Genomic DNA, 25,484 nt, shown 5'->3' on the forward strand with positions numbered 1-25,484 from the left:
GGCAGGTGGATAGCTTGAGCCTGGGCAGTTCGAGACCAGCCAGGGCAACATGGCAAAGCCCTGTCTCTACAAAAAACACAAAAATTAGCCAGCATGGTGGAGCATGCCTGTAGTCCCAGCTACTTGGGAGTCTGAGGTGAGAGGATTGCTTGAACCCAGTAGGCAGAGATTGCAATGACCTGAGATCGTACCACTGCACTCCATACTGGGTGACAGGAAGAGAACCTTGAAAAAAAAAAAAAAAAAAAGAGGAAAGAAAGAAAAGAAAGAAAATGCAAATTGGAATGAATAAATTATTTTGAAAGCTTATTCCTTAAAGACTAGGCCTTTTAAGGCCTTATTTTGGTAATAATCATTACCAGTTCTCCATTTTAGGGAAGTTAAACCACATTCTTGTTTATACAAACCCGGCAATAGTTAATTGATAAAGACACTATAATATCTTTATATATATTATATGTGGACATCTCTATGTACATTAGATGTGCATTGAAATAAAAATACCATATTATTTTTTCTGTGAAAACAAAGTATAGCTTTTAGATTGAATGTTAAAATTATGTCCATCGGTCTGTAAACGATCCCTGTTTAAATGCTGTCTGGAGGCAGCACTTAACATTATGAAAGGAACTTCAGATATGCTTTCAAAGATTAACTTCCAACTCAATGATCCATTGTAAGGTCTTATTGCTCCACATAATAATGGACTCTACCTTATTGGGTCATTTGTTAAAATCATACCACTTAATTTGGTGCAATGCCATGTGTAGTTATTACTCAACCTCAGCCAGGCCTTCCATGAGTTCATCATTCCTCTCATTCACTCCTACTTAACTCCCTAGCTTATTCTTTACAACAGATAATCTGAACATTTTACACTCATTGCAAATTCATAACTGCAGTTCGGTGCTTGCACGCTCAGCTGACTTTGCCTCCTACTTCAGTGATACAATCAATGGCAACTAATGTGGATTTCTGCCCTTTGTAAACCTCTCTGACTTCACACATTATTCTTGCTCACCCTCTCTTCTATCTCTCTTCTTCTCTTTCTTCCCCCACCATGCTACCATTCCATTTTCTTCTTTCCTGACAACTTTCTAGAAAACATCGTATTTTAACACCATATATAATTCCCAAACTCCTCCCTCATTGGAAAGGTCACTTATGGCCATTTTGTTAAAATCAACTGTGGTCTGTCCTTATTTTCATACAACCCAGCTTGCCATTGAATAGCTTTGGCATCAAATATGGCTTGGAGGCTTTTAGTCTTTAACACCATGATTTCTGCTACCACTCCCATCCAGCTCAACTTATACTCAACACAATGCAATCTAGATAAAAATGGTATTCTTCTAAAAATACAGTGAAAAGGCTTATCTGTCAACTAGCTTCCCTTCTTATTGCTAAGCACCTGGTACATGAAATTCTGTAGGCATTAGAATGGCAGTATTTGATATTGAAGGATATCTACTTCTGGAAAATCTTTCTTGCCCCCAAGATGAAGCTCTCTTCTATTTCTCTTCCTGTGCGCTCTCCTTATATGGCTCTTTTGTCTCTGTTGGTCCCCATATTTAGGCTTTCTCTTAGGATCTAGCCGGGGCTCTTTGCTCTCCTGGGGTAATTCCATTCATTCCTTTGGCTCCAATGATCCCTTTTCTCCTAATCACTCCTACATTGTCAGCTCGAAATTTAAGCTCACTTTCTTTTAAATTAACCCCTAAATTCACACGGGAGATTATGTAACTATAGGTGTTCTTTAAAAACATACATGACTTATGTGAGTATCTAGAAAAGAAAATAAAATACATTTTATGTAGCAGTGTTCTCCATGAATTTAATCTGATTCTCATTTTTATTCAAGAGCTATTGAGTTTGTATCCAAATATTCTCAAAATCTTCTGAAACATCTGGATTTTTTTTCTTCAGGAATCCCTAACACAAAACAAAGAAATACACTTAAAGTGTGTGGGCTAGGTATCCAACTGATGTCCTATTTAATCCAGAACATGGTAAATGTTGTTTAGCTTGCACCATGACCCACATGAATTAGAACTGAAGAGAATAGAACTTCTGATATCTTAAAGAAAGAAACCATTATTTTGATAACAATCAGAGAACTTTCCTTAATCTCTAAACAGGAAGCAGATTTCACTGTGATAATCTTGTTTTGAGATTGCTGATTAACTGACTTGTGGGAAATTAATCAGCTTATTTTATGTTTTATACAGAGAAGCAAGCTTATTGCTCATGTCTGGGTGAAGAGGGTACCTAACAATAGTAACATCAATGACTACTACTCTGATGATTTTTAGGTGCTAAATGATGGCACTATACTGGGATCTTTAAATATTTTCTTATTTAATTCTCACACTAATCCAAAGAAGTAGACTCTATTATTATCCCTAATTCATAAATAAGAAAACTGAGATTACAGGATCACCAGTAACTTGCTAAAAGTTATCCAGCTAGTAAGTGGCAAAGCCAGAATTTGAATTCAGATCTAATTTCAAAAACTGATGTTCTTATCTAGTTATGGGATAAAGAACATAGAATTATGTATCTAAGAAGGCTCTCATTTCAGCTCTGCCATTATTTGCTGTGTTACTCTGAGCAAATTACATAAACTCAATAGGCCTTAATGTGTATATACACATAGACTGAACTAAGGCCCCTTTATTGTTCTAAGTATTTTCAACTTCTTATTTGTCTCAGTTTTTATTCTTCAGATCTGTAGAAATAGATCAGAACTTCAGGCCAGTGTCAATTCGTGGGTGATTTCAAAGAAATCACAAAGATTTCTTTACAAAGAAAAGCTGATTCTATACCTTGTACATACAGTGTGATAAGCCTCGGATATACAATGGTGAGCAAAAGTAGGTATGAACTTAAACATATATATATAAAATATATATATCAAGATCATATGTATGGAATATATATATATTATATATATGAAGACAGGGGTGTGTGTGTGTGTGTGTGTGTGTGTATATGTATACACATACCTGTCTTCTCTATGTTAAAAAGTCAAATCCTAGGCTGGGACCCTGTACTTGTTGGTCTAGTAATAGCCTAACCATTAACTGCAACCACCTTCCTAGATGATGTGTTTAGGAGTTTCCTTACATTTCAGCATTAGGTTTCTGAACATATCTTCAAAATAAGCAAGCAAAACTAAGTCTGTGATACTAGAATCTTGTCTGGATCATGCCCTCTTGAAAGTTACACTGACCAAATTCTTTCCCATTTAATGAGGAAGAATAATTTTCCTCCTTCCTGCCTTACCATCTTCATTTAATGATAATTCCTTGGGCAGCTTTGTAATGATGTATTCTCTATTCAAATGATTAAAAACTATTACAGTCTTGAAAATATGACATACGATAAGTTCATTTCTACCAAATATACTTAAGCGTGTTGAAGAAAAGTAGTTCTATTCAATTTTCATTTATCTTTCCTCCAAAAAATGCTTATATTAAAAATTATTTATAATGTATATGAAAATCATCTAAGTTTTCTAGATAAAATTTCTATACTCTTTAATTTTAGTACCTATAGAGGAAAGAAGCATGAAATATTCCTTTTTAAGGAAAAATATAAACTTTAAAATTGTTATTATTTTAGAAAATATAAAATTATTAAACTGATCACACTCAAACTAAGATTGAGAGCAATGCAGAATAGCTTTTGTAACTTTTTTTTTAACTCATTAGAAAGCTAAACAATAAGAAAGCTAAATGGTGGGATGAATAATTTCAAGAAGACAATCCCGTGGCTGCTTTTATTCCCTGGGGGTAACGGTAATAAGGAAAAGGAGAATCATCCCAAATTTACAAAGTTTTACTAACAGTGTATGGGCTTGGCATGACAGAGAATATTGAAGAGATCCAGCCACAGAGATTGTCAGCACCCAATGAGCCACTATTTCTCATGGAACTGCGCTGAGCCCTCTGAAGTATGTGAAACCGCCCACTGAGTGCAAGGCAACAGCCCACCTAAGACAAAGGGCAGAGCAGGAGAGCAGAGACAGCTTCCTATCCTGAGGAGCCTTAGGAGCTCTGCATCTCTGCAGGGCTGAAGGCTGTGAGATGGGACAGCCAATTTCCGCCTCTCCGCCATCTTTGCCAATTACATTGCGGAAGCCTTCTGAAGGATGGGCAGGGCCACAGGAGTGAGGAACTTTTCAAAGTCGGAAAGCTTTTCTTTGATGGGTGGCAACTTCATCCCAGTTCTGATTTTTCCACTTTATCTATACACTGCTTTGAACCATACATACACGTGTGATTTATTGAACTTTGAGGGTTAGGGCTTCAACATACCAACTGGGGGTTGGGGAAGACACAATTCAGTCCATAGGAGTTGGGGTTGCCATCTTCAGTTTCTCTCCTTCCTGAGACTCCCCTTTACTTTTGCAATGGCCATGAGTGCCCTTAGTCCATCCTCTGGTAACCTAGACAGTAAAATGCTGAGTTTTGCACAGGGGTTTCAACTTCCTCGAGTCGTGCTTCAACTGCAGTCTGCACTTTGGCAAAAACAGCAAAAGCAGGGAAATGACACTGCAACAAATGTTTATTCTCTCTAAAATCTTTCTGACCTTTTTCTTTTTTTTTAAACTTTTCAGAGGCTTTAGAAGGTTGTTTTAGTTATTGTTCTTTTTTTTTTTTTTTTTTTTTGAGACGGAGTCTCACTCTGTCGCCCAGGCTGGAGTGCAGTGGCGCAATCTCGGCTCACTGCAAGCTCTGCCTCCCGGGTTCACACCATTCTCCTGCCTCAGCCTCTCCTAGTAGCTGGGACTACAGGCGCCCGCCACCACGCCCGGCTAATTTTTTGTATTTTTAGTAGAGACGGGGTTTCATCGTGGTCTCGATCTCCTGACCTCGTGATCCACCCGCCTCGGCCTCCCAAAGTGCTGGGATTACAAGCGTGAGCCACCATGCCCGGCCTAGTTATTGTTCTTGTTTTGTTTGCTATTGCATCCAGAGTTGATAATTTTCATTACCACTGGTTAATATGGCTATCGTTTTGTTAATACCACACTTTCTCTATTTCTCTAGTTTAGGGGTTCTTAATCAAGGGTAATTTTGCTGCACAGAAGACATTTTGTAATGCTTGGAGTCACTTTGATTGTGGCAGCTTGGTGGGGAGGTGCTACGGGCATCTAATGGTCAAATATGCTGCTAAACCTTCTACATAGCACAGAACAGCATCTCACCCTCACCCATGACAAATATTGCTGAAAGCAATTAAAGAGGATCAGAATAAATGAAGATAGATACTATGTTCTTTGGAAGATACAACATTGTTAAGTTGTCTGCTCTCCTCAAATTGATGTGTAGATTCCACAGAATTCAAAGTCACAGCAATCTCTCTTGAAAAAAAAAAAAAAGACAAGCTGATTTAAAAACGTACATGAAAATGAAAGGATCAAGAAGAATAAAACAACTTGTATGATAAGAACAAAGTTGGAGGGTTCATATTGCCTGAATTCAAGATGTACTATAATGCTACAGTGTGGTATTGCCATAAATGTAGGCTAATAGATCAGTGGAAGTGAATAGGGAGTCCAAAAATAAACCCAGCTATGCACAATTAATTTTGAAAATGCAGATAAAAATTCAATAGGGAGAGTAAGGTATTCAAACATATCCTATTGCCACAACTGCATATGGAAAAAATAAACAGTGTCCCCAATCTCATTCCCATACATACAAATAATTCTTGGTTGAATCACAAAGTTCTTAAAAGAAATATAGTTTTACTAAACATTGCCAAACTGCTGAACAATGTAATTTTACTAATTTACACTCTTGCCAGAAGGTATGAAATTCTATTTCCCCACATCCTCGAGAATACGTTGTTATTGTCAGGTTTTAGATGCTTGTCAATTCTTTCACTTTCTGAAAATAAAATCTTCAGGGACCCCAATACTCAGATCTACGTTGACTTTCTCAGGTGTCTGTACCCTGAGAAAAGGGGATTATCCAAGCATTTCAAAGATTAGTGGACACAAGGTCTCAGACGATATTAATATCCAGAGACCTAAAGCATCATCATGTCTCTCCTGTTAAGAGTAGGACTTAACAAGGACTGGTTAATTCATGGCAGGTATAAATCTTCATGACCTTGAATTTGGCAATGGATTCTTAGGTATTATGCAAAAATCCCAAACACAAACAACAACAAAAGTAGGTAATTTGGACTTCATCAAAATTACAAAGTTTTATTCTTCAAAGGACATCATCAAGAAAGGGGAAAGATAAGCTATAGAAATGGAGAAAAATATTTGCAAATTATGTATCTGATAAGGGTCTACTATCCAGAAAATATAAAGGACTCTTACAACTCAACAACAAAAATCACAAACAGTCCAATTTAAAAAATGGGCAAGGGCTTGAATAGGCATTTCTCCAGTAAAGACATACAAATAGCCAAGAAGCACAGGAAAAGGTACTCAGCATCATCAGTCATTAGGAAAATGTGAATCAAAACCACAATGAAATAGTACTTCATGCCCACTAGAACGGCTAGAATAAAAAAATTGGAAAATAAGTGTTGGCAATGATGTGCAGGATTGGAACAATTGTATATTTTTGGTAGGAATGTAAAATGGCCAAGCTTCTGTGGAACACAGTTTGGCAATTCACAAAAAGGTTAAACGAAGAAATACCACATGACCCAGTAATTCCATCCATAGGTATATACACAATAATTCAAAACAAGCATTTAAACAAATACCTGCTTAAATACACACACATGTTCGTAGCAGCACTATTTACAATAGCCAAAAGGTAAAACAGCCCAAATGTCTATCAATAGATTAAATGATAAAAAAAAAATTGTAGTATATACACAGTGAAATATTCTTCAGAAGCAATGAAATAATGATCCATGCTACAATGTGGATGGACCTTGACATTTTGGGAGGTCAAAGTTGGAGGATGGCTTGAGACCAGGAGTTCTAGGCCAGCCTGGGCGACATAGCAAAACCTTTTTTTCTACAAAAATCAACATTATAAAAAAATTAGTGCACCTGTACTCCTTGCTACTCAGGAGGCTGAAGCAGGAGGATCATGTGAGCCTAGGAGTTATAGGTTACGGTAAGCTACAATCATGCCACTGCACTCTAGCCTGGGTGGCAGAGCAAGAACATGTCTCATAAAAAAAAAAAAAAAAATGGCTAAATCTGTTTTGTGAATTTTGCCTCAATATTTTTTAATGAAATAAAATGGAGAAAAAATATCTCTACTTAATATGTCACTGAATATGGCTCTCTAGACTTGTAAGGTGGCTTTCTGCAACTGAAGCAATATCTGAAGTGACTAAGAGCTGATGGGTACTCATTCATTGCACACTCAGCAGACGAGACAAGCCCTTCCTTGAAACAGAATCTGAATAGCACATCTCTGTGTCTACCACACTTAAGATTACTCATATTTTTCTGTCTTCTTATGTTCCTTTTTTCCTAAGATTTTTCCCCTTTACCTAAATTCTCAAATTATTAATATAAAATTGTTCATAATATTATCTTTTTATTTTCTGAAAAGTATCTAGAGTTCTCTCATAACTTCCTGATATTGTTTGTATGTGGTGGGGGAGAGGGGGCAGGAGGTGAGTGTGTGACCTTTCTTTTATTTTCTAGAATTTCATCACAATAAGTTTACCAACTTTATTTTTCAAAGGATCCACTGATGGCTTTGTGGAGCCCATTATATTTTTTCCACTAATTCTGTTCTTAAAGTTATTACATTCTTTCTTCTAACTTCTCTGGTTTTAATTAACTTATTCTTCTAAATTCTTGAAATGCATGCTTACTATTGACTACTGAGCTGTTTATTTACTTATTTTGTCTAATCTATGTATTTAGGTCTATATGTTTTTCTCTCAGCAAAGATTTAGGTTTATCCAACAAATGTTGCTATATTGTATGTTAGTTATAATTAAATTAAAATAGTTTCTAACTTCTACTGTGATTTCTTCTCAGCTCCATGGGTTATTTAGAAATTTCTAAATATGGTTTCTAAGCTTGTAGGTTTTTTAACTTACCTTTTTGATATTGATTTCAAGCTAAATTTCAATATGATTGAAACATACTCTGTATGATTTAAATATTTTGAAATTGAGACTTACTTTATGTCTCAGCAGATGTTCAATTTTTATGAATGTTTCATGAGTACTTGAATAAAATATATGCTCTAGTATTTGGTTGTAGTGATCTACATATGTCAGGTAAATCAAGATTATTAATTATGTGCCTCAATTTTTTTTGAAATTTTAGTTTTTGTCTGCTTCTTTTTATCACTTACTGAGAGTAGTATATAAAACTCTATCAGGAGTGAATATTTGTCTATTTCTCCTTGTAGTATTGTCATATTTGTTTCATACATTTTGAGGTCATATTATTAGACAAATTCGAATTTAGAATTTCTGTATATGATAGATGAATTAAACTAGTCACTGTAAAGGATATTTTGTATTGTAGTTTTGTTTTGTGCTCTGTCCCATATTAATACAGATACATCAGATTTCTTGTGACAAATAATTGCACGGTAATTTTTCCATCGTTTTACTTTCAACCTCCCAGTATTTTCATATTTTAGTTTTGTCATTTTTAAGCATCATATAGTGGGACTTTTCAGTCTGATAATCTGTCTTATAATTAGAGAATTTAGTTCGCTTACATTAATGTAATTGCAGATTTATTTGCTTATATATATGTACTTTATTCTTTGCTTTCCATCAGTCTTATTTTTTTTAAAAGATTTCTGTCATATTGTTACTTGATTATTTTAATTATTTCATTTTCCCTGTACATTAACCTAGAAATTGTATACTATTTTCCTTTCAATGGTTACATTCAAGATTCAAACATGCATCCTTGAATTATCAAAATATAATTTAATTGGTATTTGTATCTTCATTTGATCATTTCATCTAATTTTATATACTTCCTGATTTAGTCTATTTTAAAATGTCATTTAATATTCTATCTCACTCCCTCTCTTTTTCCTTCTTTCTATATATGTATTATATGTATATATGATATTTACATGTGTGGATATTTATATAATAGTTATACTGAGATAAAATTCACATACCATGAAAATCACCCATTTAAGGTATATAATTCAATAGTTTTTAGTATATTAACAGTTATGCAACCAACACTGTAATCAATTTTAGAACATTTATCACTCCAAAAACGAAACCCTATAGCCATTAGCAGTCACTCCTCATTCTCCCCCAAACCTTTCTCCCTAGAAAACCATTAATCTACTTTGAGCTGATGTAGCTTTACCTATTCGGGATACTACTCATAAAGGAGTCGACAATATGTGGTCTTTTGTGACAGGTTTCTTTCACTTAGCATAATTTTCAAGGTTCTTTCAATCTATATCATGCATTAGGACTTAATTCATTTTTTCTGACTGAATAATACCATAGTATGTATTTATTACATTTTGTTTATCTGATCATTCATTGATGGATCATGAATGACCATCAGTTTGTTTCCATGCTTTCAGCTATTATGAATATGCTGCTGTGAACATCTGTGTATAAGTTTTTGTGTGGACATATATACGTAATTCTCTTGAGAACGTGCCTAGGAGTGGAATTGCTGGGATATATGGTAATTCTATGTTTAACTTTAAGACCTACCCAACTGTTTTCCATAGAAGTCAAGTCATTTTACATTCCCACAAGGAATATACAAGGGTTCCAGTTTCTGAATGTTCTTGTCAACCCCTGTATTCTGTTTTTGGTTGTTGTTGTTGTTGTTTTTAATTCTAGCCACCTTAGTGGATATGAAGTGATCTTTTTTAGTGGTTTTGATTTGCATTTCTTCAATGACTAATTATGTTGAACATTTTTTCATGTGCTTTTTAGCCATTTATGTATATTCATTGGGGAAATATCTACATAGGTTCTTTCCCATTTTTCAGTTGGGCTATTTATCTTTTTGTTGTTGAGTTATAAGAATTCTTATATATTTTGGATACTAGATTATTTTCAGATATATAATTTGCAAATATTTTCACCATTCTGTGGGTGTTCTTTTTTCATTCTTGATGATATCCTTTGAAGGTTTTAATTTTTATTAAACCCAATTTACTTATATTTTCTTTTGTCACTTATGATTTTGCTGTTATAGCTAAGAAGGCTTTGCTTTGCAAAAGGTCAGGAAGATTTATGCCTACATTGTCTTCTAAGAGTTTAATAGTTTTAGCTGTTACATTTAGGTCTATGATCAATTTTGAGTTGATTTTTATACATGATGTAAAGAGGAGTTTTGACTTCATCTTGTTGTTGTTCTGCATAATCACTTGTCCCAGCACCACTTGTTGCAAAGACCATTCTTTTCCCATTGAAATTTTTGGCAGGCTTGTTAAAAATCAATTTAATGTAAATGTGAGAGATTATTCCTAAACTCTTGATTCTGTGTCAATGATCTATATGTCTGTACTTATACTAGTACCACGTAGTCTTGATTACTGTAACTTTGCTATAAGTTTTGTAAATGGGAAGTGTGAGTCATCCAACTTTGTTCATCTTTTTTCAAGTTTGTTTTAACTGTTCTCGGTCTTTGAAATTTCCATATGAATTTCAGAATTAGCTTGCTAATTTCTGCAAAGAAGCCAGCTCTGATTTTGATAAGGATTGCATTGAATCTGCAGATCACTTTGAAGAGTACTGCCATTTTAAAACAGTATTATAACAATATCAGAACAATATTAAGTCTTCTCATCCATTAACAAGAGAAATCTTTTATTTATTTAGATCTACTTTATCTCAATGATGCTTTGTACTTTTTTAGAGTCTAACTTTTGCACTGCCTTAAATAATTTTATTTCTAGGTATTTTATTCTTTGGGATGGCATTGAAAGTAGAATTTTGTTCTTAATGTAATTTTCAGATTTTTCTTTGATTGTGTATAAAACTTCATTTGGTATTTGTATATCATCTTGTGTCCTGCAACTCTGAAGGACTTACTTATTAGTGACAAGCTTTTTTAGTGAATTCCTTGGAATTTTCTATATACAAGATCATGTCATCTGTAAATATAATTTTACTTCTTTCTTTCCAATTTAGGTTCCTTTTTGTTTCTTTTTTTGACTGTTGCCCTGGCTAGAGCCTTTAGTGCACTGTAGAACAGAAGTGTTGAGAGGAGATATCCTTATCATGTTTCTGGTCTTAGAAAACAAAGGTCACTTTGACTATTGTTATTATGTTTGCTAGTAATTTGTTGAGGATTTTGCATCTATGTGATATTGGTCTATAGTTTTATTTTGTGTGTGTGATATCATTATCTGGTTTTGGTATCAGGATAATACTGGCCTCACAGTATAAGTTTTAAAGTGTCTTCCTTTTCTTTTTTTTGGAAGAGTTTGTGGAAACCTGATATCAGTTTCATTTTGTTTTGTTAATTTGGTAGAATTCAGATTCACCAGTGTAACCATCTCATTCTGGTCTTTGCAGTTTTTAAATTCCTAATTCAATTTCTATACTTGCTATAGGTCTATTCAGATTTTCTGCTTCTTTTATAGTCGGTTTTGTACCTTGTGTCTTCCCAGGAATTAATCTATTTTATCTAAGTTATCTAATTCATTGGCATACAGATTTTAATTTTATTCCTTATAATCTATTTATTTGTGTTAATTTGGTTGTAATGTCCTATTTTTCACTTTTGATTTTATTAGAGTATTCTTTCTTTTTTTATTGCTCATAACCACCTAATAGTGTGACAATTCTGTTGACTTCTCAAAGAATCAACTGTTAATTTCATTGATTTTTCTCTATTGTTTTTCAATTTTATATTTTTATCAACTTGTACTCTAATCTTTATTATTTCCTTCCTTCCGCTTGGTTTTATTCCAGTGTTTTAAGGTAGAAAACCAGATTATTGATGTAACACGTTTCTTCTTGAATATTGACATTTACAGACACATTTTCCTCTAAGCACTGCTTTAGCTGCACCCCATAATTATTGGTACAGTGTGTCTCCATTTTCACTTCTCAAGTATTTTGTATTTTCCTTTTCATTTCTTCTTTGACTTACTGGTTATTTAGAAGTGCACTGTTTAATTTCTTCACATATTTGAATTTCCAAAATTTCTGTTATTCATTTATAATTTTATTCCATTGAGGGCAATCTGTTTGATTTCAGTCATTTTACATTTATTGAGGTTTAGTGGCTTATCACCTAAATTCTGTTGTAATTTAGAGCTCCCTCTGTCTTGACTATCTTGACATTCTATTTTTTTAAAAAGACCATTACTTTGGTGAGGGCTTAGGAGCTCTCTGTTCTTATGCTGTTGCTTCACCTGGGTAAAATGTCTGAGTCCTGCTATGGAGCTGGAGGCAGGGGCAATGGCCCACTTCTCTTGCAGTGACACTTCTGCTTTATAATCAGGACACTTTGTGGGGGAGGTAGCCTCTGGTGTCTTATAACTCTCGAGATGTGGACCTCTGACCTATGAGCAAGTTGGGGAGGAAGCATGGATGAGGACAAGGTAACTGGGGCCGCAACATTCTTGGCCTGAGTGAGGTTCTTGGGGTAGAGCCACCACTCTATGAGTTGGAACTGGATAGAGAAAGCAAATCTGCAACATGGAACTGAGGCAGATGAGAAATGCTTGCAGACTGCCTCTGTCCAAAAGATACCATAGCTTGGGACTGAGGGACATGGGAACTCTGTTTTCTTGGTCACACCCATCCAGAGTGGACCTTCTGTCAAACTGAGATGTCAGAGGATAGAGAGAGGTGTAGGCTGTGGCTCAAGAGCCAGAGACTCCTACTGTTCTTACCAAGATTTAGTAGAAAATTGTTGTATTTTTTTGGAATAAATTTCAGAGGCTTTTATGAATGGAGCTTTTAAAATATAATTTTCACCAATTATGGTTGTTTCCCTGGAAAGCAAGTCTATGGAGTTTCTCATGCCACTATTCTGGAAATGGATCTCTCACTGTATATTGAAACACAGTGTCATTGTTATTTAATACTGCCAATATTCATTTAGATATACCGTTTTTCTCTCAGTTTCTATCAAGTATAAGTTTATTTCTCCAAACACTCTTTTATATTTACTTTAGTGCAAGTCTTCTGATGACAAATATTCTGTTTTTTCTTTGTCTTAAATGTTTTTATTTCACTATTTTTTGTAGGATATTTTAAAACTAGATAGCAAAGCATTGTTAGCATTATTGTTTTCAACATTTTGACAGTATCTTCATTGTCTTCTGGATTTCACAGTTTTTTTTTTTTTGAGATACCAGCTGTCAGTCTAATCTTATTTTTTTCTTGCAAGTTAATGCTACATTTGGCCTTAACCATGAACATCCAAATTTCATTATTATTTTCTACCTTTCTCATTTATGATTTATCTCCATGAGTTTGCAATTCAAAAAAAATTACATGATTTAGTAGCAATATTTTTAAATGTAAAAACAACAGCAATATTTGTAAAAGATACAAGGAACTATAAGCTGTGGAAGGAAGGAGAATGTCCCTCATAACATGCTCAAATTAGAATAAATTGAGAGAGTTTAATAAAATGAAAATGTATTGGTAGGGTGTAAGGACACCACGAGGGATATAGTTGAAGTACCACCAGGGCTGGTAACTGCAGAGTTGTTACTACCCTAGAAAGGAAGTGGTTACAGGAACCTTAGAGGATTGAGTTCTGTCCAGATAGCTACCCTGAGAAGAACACAGCTTTCCCTGTGGAAGGACACAGCTAGCTTGAAGGCATCCCACATGGAGAAAGACTGAAAATAAATATAATCTAATCTTACAACTTTGAAGATCATTTGTCATTCTCTCTAGTTTCCTTTAGGTAATTTTGTTTGTTTTGTGTTTATGTTTTTGAGTGTTCTCATAAGTGTGACTTTCTTTGTTTTGATGCTGCTTGGAGTTTACAGGGTTTTGTGAATCTTTAACTTGATGTCATCCATTTTAGAAAATTATTTGTTCACATATTCCTTATGTCTCCTCTATTACTTTTTCTTCTGGAATTCAAATTCTTATATTTTACACCCTAACTATTAATATATCCCCTATACTCCTTACTTTGTTTTGTGTATTTTCCATTCTTTTGTTTCTCCCCCATTCTAGATATTTTATTTTAACCAACTTTCTCTTTACTTATTCTGTTTATCTGTGTGTAAACTGTTGTTAAGCCTGCCATCTCCTTAACCTATTGAGACTTAAGTTATCGTACCTTTTAGTTCTAGAATTTTCATTAGTTTCTTCATGATTTTCAGTTCTTTGCCAGGTTCTCAAATAGTCTGTGTCTTTTAAAGTATGTGTTTTGCTGGACGCAGTGGCTCAAGCCTGTAACGCTAGCACTTTGGGAGGCTGAGGCAGGTGGATCATCTTAGGTCAGGAGTTCGAGACCAGCCTGGCCAATGTGGTGAAACCCCATCTCTACTAGAAATATGACACTTAGCCGGGCATGGTGGCGGATGCCTGTAATCCCAATTTTGGGAGGCTGAGGGAGGAGAATTTCTTGAACCCAGGAGGCAGAGGTCGCAGTGAGCCGAGATCAGGCCACCGCACTCAGCCTGGGCGACAGAGCAAGGCTCTGTCTCAAAAATAAATAAATAAATAAAAATAAAGTATGTGTTTGATAACTCCGTATTTTGGATCCTCTATATTTTTAATTCTGTTATCTTCCATTATCTATTATTTCTCATATTTTTACCGCATTGTCTTGTCTCCTTTTTTTCTGGTATGGGACTGTATATGAAAAGTTGTTAAAAAAAAAATTGAAGCCTAGGATAATGTCATCTTAATCTAGAGAAGGTTGGCCTTTGCTTCTGGTAGACAGTCTGAGGCACTAGCAGTCACCGATCATTTTGATCAAATTTTAGGAACTGAGACTTTTTGAAGCTGGGCTTTAGTAGGTTTCACAGCTGATTTCTTTCTGGTTCACACTTACAAATAAGATGAAGTCTATCAGAATCTCCGTCTAAAGTTGTACATTTTATAAGAGCTCCTCATCTTTGGCAGACATTGAAGAGCAATCTTTGTTCTCTTAGCTCAGAAGACTTTAAAATGTCTACTCAACGTCTCACTCTCCCAAATGCTTCTTCTGGTTTAGCAAATGCTTCTTGCAGAAAAGCTATCCCCAGATGTCTGGCTTATTTACCTGGGTTTTCTTCCTCCAAAGGGTTTAAGACCTGTAATTTCTCATGCTTTGCTAGCTCCGTTATGTATTCAGGCAGATGATTTTTATATCTTGTCCAATCTTTTTTTCTTATGATTTTATTATTATTTTTTAATTTCCAACTTTTATTTTAAGTTCAGCGAAGAGGGAGAGGATCAGGAAGAATAGCTAGTTGTCCTTCTTTTCTTGTGTGCTCAGCAGGGGGGTTATTCTACAACACGTTGTCAGCCACTCCTCAGAACAGAAACTCTGCAATCTGTCTTCCAAACTCAACATAAGCAATATTTTTAACCTAAAAATAAACTAACAAAAAATATCAGTGGCTTCATGATACATTTAAAATAAAATCCAACTACCTAATTATTAGTATTTCTACAAGGTCCCACAAAAGCTGGACACAGCTTGTTTATTCAAACTTACCTTAACTAACGTCCCCTGAACGTACTGACTCCTGTAAGATCAGCCTTTCTATTCCTCATACACACCAAAGAACCTCCTGTCTCTCAGACTTTGCATTTATTGTTCATCTTGGAACACTACTACCAGAGCTTTCCAAATGATCTATTCCTACACAACCCTATTTTTGCTCAAATAGTTCCTCCTCAAAACATCCTAGCCTGCCCACCCAACTTTAGAGACTTCTCCACTCCCCACTCTCTGTTATGAACAACACCATCTTTACTTGTTATACTGCATTTACTACAATCTGTACTTATCTTTACTTTTATTAGATTTTTATTTTAACATAGACAGAACTTTGTGAATCACTGTTGGGTGTTTAACACTAAGAATAACGGCTGGTACATAGTAACTACTCATTAAATATTTATTTAAATAAATGAATTCTTGCCCATGACTATAAGCAAATTCATTATCTTCTTTGACCCTCTTTTCACCTTTTATTTTAAGTGGTGGTGATCATCATCATAATACCTGGCATAACTAGTTGATAAAATATTAAACGTGAAAATATCTGATGCCTACAAGACAGTCAATAAACTTACTTTTTGCTTCCCTCCTTTTTACTCTTTCCTTTTTCCAGGTAGTTACTGAATGATAAAATAAACACCATTTTACTTTTTGGCATAATCTATTATTCCCCTGAGGAGTCTAGTAAGGGGTCATTACTAATGCAACACACTTAAAGAATGGGGCTGGAGGCTTTCAAATTTCCCTGGAAAAATATGTGATTTTTTCTTTTTGGTGATTTCTGTGTGGTCTTGATAAAAACCTCCTTGCTCCTTGAAAATAAATGTTTGCATAAGTAAAAAAAAAAAGAAAAGAAATAAAATGAATATTTATCTGATTTGAGTTTGGCATTAATTTGTGTAGAGCAACTGTATTGGAAATATAGCACTTTGCTGTGAATCCATTACTGTCATCTCCTGTTCCCCAGTCACTATCTAATTAAGGCAATGCCCAGATTTTATGTCCTAGAAGTGAGGTGGACAGAATTTATTTACTGCAGGACCCCTGGCTACATGGTGGTTAAATGATCTGAATACATGTGGCTACTTACTAAATATGATTTGACTATTATTTATTAGTGTTGAGACATTTTGGAACCTCAGTTCCCATGTATTCCATTATTTCTGTTCTTAGGTTTTTAATGAACAAGCATTTCACCAAGTAGATCTCATTAGCACAGACATACCAGGATTGGTAGATTTGTTCTATACTTCATTCCATGGGGGAGCAGTATGACTGCATTCCGCAGAGGTTGGCAGGGCTCTGGTCTGCTGCCATTGAGTTATAGAATATAAGATAATGCATGCATAATAGATTAGCAATTTGAAACATTTCCTTCTTGATTTTATATATCCATAATACGTTAAACTTTGTTCCAGGAGAAGTCTTACTATTAAGGAGGACTCAATTTATTCCATCAAATTATCATCACTACCTTTATCTGGCATTAGGAACAAGAAATTCTTATTAGGATCTCACACTAAAATTCTGTGCATTCTGTTTCACTCATAGATGGCAGAGTGACTACAAATTTCTTGTGTTTAAATACTTTGTGACCCCATTAGAGAGAGAGCACAGAATAAAAATATTCCGTGTGTCATAAACATAGTCATTATTTCTAGCACATACTGAAAATTACCAGTATCAACAAGGATATGAAAACCTTCAAATTAAACTCATGAGCTAAAACAGAGTAAATAACCACTCTTTTTACAACAAATGTGAGGCTATGAGTCTATCAAATGTGAAACTGTTAGAACTGCATACACTATGAAGTTTAATATGTCTTGAGAATTTCCCTTCAGGTTGGCACGTTGCTTATAATGTGTTCACTAGAACCACATTATAATTATAAATTTATGAAAACTCCGGCTGTTGATGGAGGATATATCTAATAGTATGAATTGATTTTGACATTATTAATGAATTTATTCTGCTAAAGCAAATACTGCTTTTTGAGATGAAAGATATGATTTTTAAATTTCATTAGTTCTTTTACAGACACACAAAATTGTCAAATCCAGATGCCTTTGAAAGTTCGTAATCACATAACCTGAGTTATTAATTAGGTCTTCTTTTTTGAATGACTTTAGTTATTGTTTTGTGGACTACATTTCATTTTCTTAGCTGCTGTATTGGTTTGTATTTTCATCACAGTTGAACAAATATTTATTTGTGAATCCTCTTGCTAGCAATGTATTTCACAAAAATTCTCTTGTGCATTTAAAATGTTTGATGTAGTTTCCAGTAAACCATAGTTATTAAATCCAAAATAGTGGTTGAATTGCTTATATTCATCTCTTTATCATTCTTTCATTTATTCTTTAGTCACTAATTCATTTATAATGACATTCTCTACCTCTTGAGGTTTTTATTATTATTTATTTATTTATTTATTTATTTATTTTGAGACAGTCTCACTCTGTCACCCAAGTGGAGTGCAGTGGCGCAATCTTGGCTTACTGCAACCTCTGCCTCCCAGGTTCAAGTCATTCTTCTGCCTTAGCTTCCTGAGTAGCTGGGACTACAGGCAAGTGCCACCACGCCCGGCTAATTTTTGTGTTTTTAGTGGAGACAGGGTTTCACCATATTGGTCCGGCTGGTCTTGAGCTTCTGACCTCGTGATCAGCCCACCTCGGCCCCCCAAATTGCTGGGATTACAGGCATGAGCCACCACGCCCGGACACCTCTGAGGTTTTTAATCACATAAAATGTGTATATGGGTTTAGAATAGTACCAGCATGTAATCAAAGCTCAGTAAATATTAGTTATTATTATTCGTATTAATTTAATTATTCAAACAATTGTTAGAATCCATTACGGACAGGTAGATGCTATGTAAAAATGATGAGTAAGACACGTAAGTATTCACACCTATGAAACATATTCCATGGATAACCAACTATACAAACATAAGTGTGTGCTGGGTAAGATGCTTTCCTATCAACCATGCCAGCAAAACACATAAACATAAAATGTCAAGCCCTTTTCAAAAATATCTCTTGTTAGTAACATGTCTCCTTTTCCTAAAAACTAAGAATTCAGGGATTTAACAAAAGTTTTAGAGCTGTTTTCAATCATCATAGTCTCTATAATAGAAAGAACCCTATAGTGAGAGCTAGGAAAGTTAGTTCCAGCTGATAGCAAGTTGTCTGTATGACCTTGGGTAGGTCATTGAAACTTACTGGGTCGTGATATCTTCACTTGAAAAACTAAAAGCAAATATCCAGAAGATAAGGCCTAGGAATTTGCAGTTTAAGAAAGCTCCTTAGGTGCTTTTATTACTAAAACCTAGCCAGCCAGTGTCACAAGGACTGCTAGCAATTCTCCTAATTCTTTTACGCTGACAAGAACTTGAAAAACCAGTGAATGAGTGGATGATAGGGTTCTGCTTTTTTGTGCAGTATATAAAAGTTACATCTAGAAAGTCCCTAGTGTTAAAATGAGTGTTATTAATGCATTTTGTCAATCAGGCATTACTTTGGATTCAGAAAGGCATCAATTAAAATGACATCCATTTTGTGGCAATTAAACATGTCAGTTCCGCAGCTTAGTATGAATGACTTTACAATCTCATAATTTTAATATCAATCTCAAAACAATAGGAAGCTTTGGCCATGAGAGGAGGAAACACAATTTTGAACTACAGAGTACAGATGAGATTTTTAGAGGCATTGTGACAGCCAAGGGGTAGAGTCAGGTATCCAGGTACTTGGTAGACAAAGAAGAAATTTTTGAAATTGAGACCTGATGCCAGAAAGAAGATAGGAATGCAGAATCTGTTAATCTGCTCATTTATTCCACAAATAGTTACTGAATTCTGGCATTATGCTGGCCACAAGTTTGCACATGCAATTATAATATAGTCCTCAGTCTTAAAGTGATTAGAGCTTACTGACCAGCAATTCCCACTTAAAAAACTTGGCCTAGATCATGATTAAACTGTTAAGCACCTTTAAAAATTATCTTACCAGGCCAGGCGTGGTGGCTCACGCCTGTAATCCCAGCACTTTGGGAGGCTGAGGAGGGCAGATAACGAGGTCAGGAGATCCAGACCATCCTGGCCAACACAGTAAAACCCTGTCTCCACTAAAAAAAAATACAAAAAATTAGCCGGGCGTGGTGGTGGGCGCCTGTAGTCCCAGCTACTTGGGAGGCTGAGGCAGGAGAATGGCGTGAACCCAGGAAGCAGAGCTTGCAGTGAGTCAAGATGGCGCCACTGCACTCCAGCTTGGGCGACAGAGCGAGACTCTGTCTCAAAAAAAAAGAAGAAAAAATTATCTTACCTTTGTAATTTGATAAGACTAATTTATTCCAAAGTTTAGTTTCAGTGATGGTATCCTTCATGACCTTTGCCAAATCACATATAATCTCCATGATTTACTTCATATAAATATATGCTATTTATACCTAAACAATTGAGATAGCCAGGTGTTATACCTCAAAACAATTGAGACCACCCTGGAGAAACTCCAACCAGCCTCCCCACTGAGGTGGAGCCTCGGGAAGTTCATGCCTTTTGCAGTGGGGTGGAGCTTGGCCCCTCCTCTTCCTGTGTGGAAACTAGGATTCCAACCATCTGGCAGGAAGCACTGTAATGGAGGGTTTCTCCCTTGTTTTTTTTTTTTTTTTTTTTTTTTTTTTTTATCCCTTTTCACCCAATAAAACCCTGCTTTACTCACCCTTTAAACCATCTGTGAACCTAAATTTTCATGGTTGTGGGCCAGACAAGAACCCCGTCTTTAGCCGAAGTAAGGAAAAGTCCTGCAACACAATTATTTAAAATATAAAGTTTAAATCAGTACCATAACTAAGAAATTAATACCGTTTGCCATGAAGGTATGGTAAATACACAAAAATAAACCAAATAATACTGTGTGAAGTATTGTTTCACACAATACTGTGTGAAATATTATTTCACACAATAATATTGTGTGAAAACCAAATAATACTGTTAAGTCATACTTAGATGCAGTTTCCTGATCAGTGGTCAATAATGGCTTTCATGTTTTTAAGAATGGGTACTAGCAATCATTAGAAAGGTGTTAAAGATATATTTTCAACCAATTGTTGCTTTCTCCTTAACCCTAAGTACCCAAAAACAACAAAGAAATTATCAAGTTACTAATGCTGATTCAATTATACATTATACATGATAGGGAGAACACTAGGTTTAACAAATACAAAAATTTCCTAACAGACTCTAAAAAATAAACATTGACATTAAAATGTATCCCCATATATAGGAATCCCCAAAATCTCGCTCTCGCCTGCCTGCCTGCTCTCTTGCTTGCTTGTGCTTTCGCTTACCCCCTTCTCGAGGATCCAGGGTGCTCTGACCACAGCCTGCAGCTGGGATGGGAGACAGAGGAGGTGGCTCAGGGAAAATGAGGCTGCAGTGCTGGTGGTAGGAAGATGTTGGGCAGGGATGAGCAGCAGGAGCAAACTATCGCTGAGGACCTGGTCATGACCAAGTATCAGATGAGTGGGTGACATCGCTAGCTGGGTACTTTGGTCCCTGGTGGAAGCATCCAGCTCAGATGTGTGAGTACTGAGCCTGTGTGAGGAAGGTGATGCCATGATTATGGCAGAAAAAGGGAAAATCTTCAAGAAAGAAAAGGAAATGAAGAAAGGTATTGCTTTTCCCACCAGCATTTCCTTTTCTTCAAGAAAGAAAAGGAAATGAAGAAAGGTATTGCTTTTCCCACCAGCATTTCGGTAAATAACTGTGTGTGTCACTTCTCTCCTTTGAAGAGTGACAAAGACTGTATTCTCAAGGAAGGTGACCTGGTAAAAATTGACCTTGGTGTCCATGTGGATGGCTTCATTGCTAATGTAGCTCATACTTTTGTGGTGGATGTAGCTCAGGGGATCCAAATGACAGGGCAGAAAGCAGATGTTATTAAGGCAGTGCACCTTTGTGTTGAAGCTGCCCTATGCCTGGTCAAACCTGGAAACCATAACACACAAGTGACAGAAGCCTGGAACAAAGTTGCTCATTCATTTAACTGCATGCCAGTAGAAGGTATGCTGTCACACCAACTGAAGCAACATGTCATTGATGGTGAGAAAACTGTTACCCAGAACCCCACAGACCAGCAGAAGAAGGACCATGAAAAAGCTGAATTTGATGTTTTCATCAGCATAGGAGAGGGCAAGGCCAAGGATGCAGGACTACTATTTACAAAGGAGACCCCTCTAAATAATATGGACTACAAATGTAAACTTCACATGCCTTCTTCAGTGAGGTGGAAAGGTGTTTTGATGCTGTGTTGTTTAAGAGCATTTGAAGATGAGAAGTAGGCTTGGATGGGTGTGGTGGAGTGCACCAAACATGGACTGCTGCAACTATTTAATGTTCTGTATGAGAAAAAGGGTGAATCTGTTGATCAGTTTAAATTTACAGTTCTGCTCATGCCCAATGGCTCCATGCTGATAACCAGTGGTCCCTTTGAGCCTGACCTCTACAAGTCTGAGATAGCGGTCCAGGATCCAGAGCTAAAGACCCTGCTACAGAGTTCTTCAAGTTGAAAAACCCAGAAAAAGAAAAAAAAAGAAGGCCTCCCAGAGAACACCACCAGTGGGGAAACATTAGAAGAAAAGGAAGCTGGGGACTGGGGTGGGGCCTTCTCCCCAGATTGCTGCTCCTGCCTCATCCCCTTCCCACTGTATCCCAGGCTCTGTGAAGTGCAGTTCTTCTTCTACACCTGGGACCACCAGCAGAGCAGGGGTCTCCTTGCCCCCATCCCAGTTCCCCATCCCACCCTCTTCCAGCAACAACCAGCTCCAACTGACTCTGGCCTTGGGAGGTGAGCCTTTCTAACCATGGAAGACTACTTTAAATGAAAAAAAGAAACTGAATAATAAATAAAATATATCAGGAGTCAAAATAATAACTAAAATAAAAATCAGGAGTCAATAAACCAAAAAAGAAAGAAAGAAACTCCCACAGATTCAACAACAAAAAAAATGTCTTGGAACAACATAAAGACTTCTTGAAACTATTAAGGGATTATAGCAAGGTTGCAGAATACCGGTAAATATACAAACATCAACCACTTTCCTATATATGAGCAAGGAACAAGTGGAATTTCAAATTAAAATATATCATCTACATTAACAACCAATACCATGAAACACTTAAGTATAAATCTAACAAAATACATTCAAGATCTATATGAAGAAAATGACAAAACTCTGATGAAATAAATTAAAGAACTAAATGGAGGGATATTCCATGTTTATTACTAGAAAGACTCAATATGATTTTTCTCAACTTGGTCTATAGATTTAACATAATCCCAATCAAAATCTCAGCAAGTTATTTTGTGGTTATCAAAAAACTAATTATAAATTTCATATGAAGAAGCAAAAGACCCAGAATAGCCAAAACAATATTGAAGGAGAACAAAATTGGGACTACTTGACTTCAAGACTTAGTATAAAGTTACAGTAATCAAGACAGTATGCTATTGCAAAAAGAAAAAATAATAGCCTGGTGCAGTGGTTCATGCCTATAATCACAACAGTTTGAGAGGCAGAGGCAGGAGGATTGTTTGAGGCCAGGACTTTGAGACCAGCATGGACAACATAGTGAGACTCTGTCTCTACACAAAAATTAAAAATTAGCCGCGTATGGTGGCTTGCAACTATAGTCCTAGCAACTCAGGGGACTGAGGTAGGAGAAGAGCTTCAGCCCAGTAGTTTGAGGCTGCAACGAGCTACAATCATGAAATCTCATCGCTGCACTCAAACCTGGATAACAGAGTGATACTCTGTCTCTGAATAATAAAAATTTGAAAAGACAAATAGTTTAATGGAACATAATATAGAGACTGGTTAGAGACAAGAAATAAGCTCACACAAATGTCAATTGATCTTTGACAAGGAAACAAAGGCAATACAATGAAGAAAAGATAGTCTTTCAACAAATAGTGCTGGAGAAATATGACATCTACATGCAAAAAATATTTTAAAAAGGAATCTAGACACAGACTTTACATGCTCCACAAAAAATATTTTGAAATGAATCATAGACGTAAATGTAAAATGCAAAAACTACAAAACTACAAAAAGATAACACAGGAGAACATTTAAATGACCTTTGACTTAGTAATGACTTTTTATATATAATACCAGAGGCATGATCCATGAAAGAAATAATTGATAAGCTGAATTTCATTAAAACTTAAAACTTCTGCTCTGCAAAATGTGCTATTAAAAGAATTAGAAGACAAACCACAGACAAGAAGAAAGCATTTGCAAAAGTCACAACTAACAAAGGACTATTATCCAAAATAGACAAAAAAATCTTAAAATTCAACAGTAAGAAAATGAACCACTCAGTTGAAAATGGTCAAAAGGCCTGAACAGACACCTCGTAAAAAAGATACAGAAGACAAGTATACATATGAAAAAGTACTCAACATCACATGTCATTAGAAAATTGCATATTAAAACAACAATGACATACCACTACTCACCTATTAGAATGGCCAAAATACAAAACACTGACAACAGCAAATGCTGACAAGGATGTGGAGCAACAGGAACTCCCATTCATTGCTGATTGGAATGCAACATGGTACAGCCAGTTTGGAAAACACTTTGGCACTTTCTTACCATGCAATTTAGCAATTCTGCTCCTTTGTATTTATCCAAATAAACTGTAAACTTATGCCCACACAAAAACCAATACATGGATGTTTACAGTAGCTTTAATTTCCATAAACTCTAAATTTCTTTAAATATAAATTTCTGTAAATTTCAGTTTAATTTTTATAAACTGAAAGCAATCCTGATGTCCTTTATTAGGTGAATGGAGAGATAAACTGATAATCCAATTGAATGATGGAATATTATTCAACACTAAGAAGAAATGAGCTATCAAGCCATGAAAAGACATGGAGGAACTTTAGAAGCATTCAGATTGGTGAAAGACGCCAATCTAAAGAGGCTACATGCAGTATTATTCCAACTACATGACATTCTAGGAAATGCAAAGCTATGGAGACAGTAAAAAAAAAATCAGTGATTGCCAGAGATTAGGAGAAAAGGAGGGTAAATACATGGAGTATAGAGGATTTTTAAGGCAATGAGGTTATCCTGCATGATACTATAATGGTGATCATGTCACACATTTGTCAAAACTCATAACAATGTACCACTACTATTTATCCATAGAATTTTATTTTAAGAATCCATAGAATATACCACACCAATAGTAAACCCTGCTATAAACTATGGACTTTTGAATAATAATGATGCATCAATACAGATTCATTGATTGTAACTAATACATCACTCTAGTGTCAGATGTTGATTACAGAGGAGGCTGCGCAAGTGTGGGGACAGCCAATGTATGGGAACATTGTACTTGCTCCTCAATTTAGCTGTGAAGCTAAACCTGCTCTAAGAAAATAAAGTCTGCTTAAAAAAAAAAAAAGATAAGGGAAAAAGATGCATCCCCATTACATTCCTCTATTTGTTTTAAAATGTAAACAGATTCATCTTATTTTGTGGAGTTTCAGTAATTGACCAATTCATGGAGGGGTTGTGTTACCAGGTCAACTTGTATGTCAATTGTTGGAACTCAGACCAAACTTTTCCAAAGAGACAACTGTTAAATCGAACTAAATATGGCCTGAGAAGGACTCCATACTTCTATATTTGAGTCTGTGGAGGAACTGCAACCTAACTTAATATAATAGGTAGACAAAATTGAGAACCTACCTTGGGAGTGTGCACCTGTAACAGTGGCTGAGTCTTGGCCAATCCCAGCAGCCATACTTCAAGCATTCATACACTGTCGAGTGTTCAAACTGTGTTCAACTAAGGCAAACGCTGAGCTGTA

At 35.7% G+C, this 25,484-nt stretch overlaps 1 long non-coding RNA gene and 1 pseudogene across 1 annotated transcript; one reads left to right on the plus strand and one right to left on the minus strand.

Moving 5' to 3' along the window:
* Nucleotides 1–5,111: 5,111 nt before the first annotated feature.
* LOC134732018 (uncharacterized) lies at nt 5,112–25,484 on the minus strand. The gene is made up of 3 exons (XR_010114846.1): nt 25,364–25,484; nt 20,314–20,395; nt 5,112–5,368 (listed from the first exon to the last, which is right to left on the minus strand). It is a non-coding gene; the product is annotated as an uncharacterized lncRNA (long non-coding RNA).
* On the plus strand, nt 20,956–22,493 carry LOC129488263 (proliferation-associated protein 2G4-like; annotated as a pseudogene).

This window comes from Symphalangus syndactylus, chromosome 1 (genome assembly GCF_028878055.3).
Source record: "Symphalangus syndactylus isolate Jambi chromosome 1, NHGRI_mSymSyn1-v2.1_pri, whole genome shotgun sequence".
In the NCBI taxonomy this organism is placed as follows: Eukaryota; Metazoa; Chordata; class Mammalia; order Primates; family Hylobatidae; genus Symphalangus; species Symphalangus syndactylus.